Genomic DNA, 766 nt, shown 5'->3' on the forward strand with positions numbered 1-766 from the left:
GTTGGGACAATATGTGGAAAATATATGATATATTTTGTTAAAAAACATAAATACATAAATATTAATATAATAAGATTAAAATAATAATAAAATAACATATAGAATTAAAAGTAACATAGTTATATTAATACAAAAAGTTATAACAAAATAATGATAATAATATTTATAAAATATATTTTGAAGATATTATTGATTATATATATATTATATAAAATATAACAAGAAATTAATATATAATTATATATAATTATAATAATTTTATAGAATATTAATATAATATATAATTTTATATATAAAAAAATTTATTATTAAATACATATATATTTTAGTATTATATTATATTAATATATAATATATTAAATAAAATATTAATATATAAATATATATTTTCATTTTCCCCTTCTTTACTTATTCCCATATACCTAAGAAATAGGCCCATACATGAACACGATATCCCACAACTTCCAAACCAAACCAGATAACAAGAGAATCCCCTTCTTGTTACGGAACGTCTGCACAAATCCACCCAGATTTCGCCCTCCCATAATCCTCTCGACATCCTCTTCCCTCAAAACAGACAAACGAGCTCCACTTCAGCCGCGATTTATTGACACCGATCGAGGGAGGGTTTTTCCAAGGGACTACTTTATCCCCGCCAATCATTAGCCTCGAACCGCAAAGTATTACAGCTACTCTTTGGTGCAGTCGGAGATGCGTGATGGATTCGCAGTGGACTCCTCTCGAAACTTTTTCCCAGAACCGATAC

The 766-nt window shown here is 26.9% G+C and overlaps 1 protein-coding gene across 1 annotated transcript in view; it reads right to left on the minus strand.

Annotated features, from left to right (window-relative positions):
- Positions 1-766, minus strand: part of LOC119585956 — a gene marked incomplete at its 3' end in the record, with an annotated part of 87813 nt that overhangs the window by 85689 nt on the left and 1358 nt on the right.

The sequence above is a fragment of the Penaeus monodon genome, chromosome 20 (assembly GCF_015228065.2).
Source record: "Penaeus monodon isolate SGIC_2016 chromosome 20, NSTDA_Pmon_1, whole genome shotgun sequence".
In the NCBI taxonomy this organism is placed as follows: domain Eukaryota; kingdom Metazoa; phylum Arthropoda; class Malacostraca; order Decapoda; family Penaeidae; genus Penaeus; species Penaeus monodon.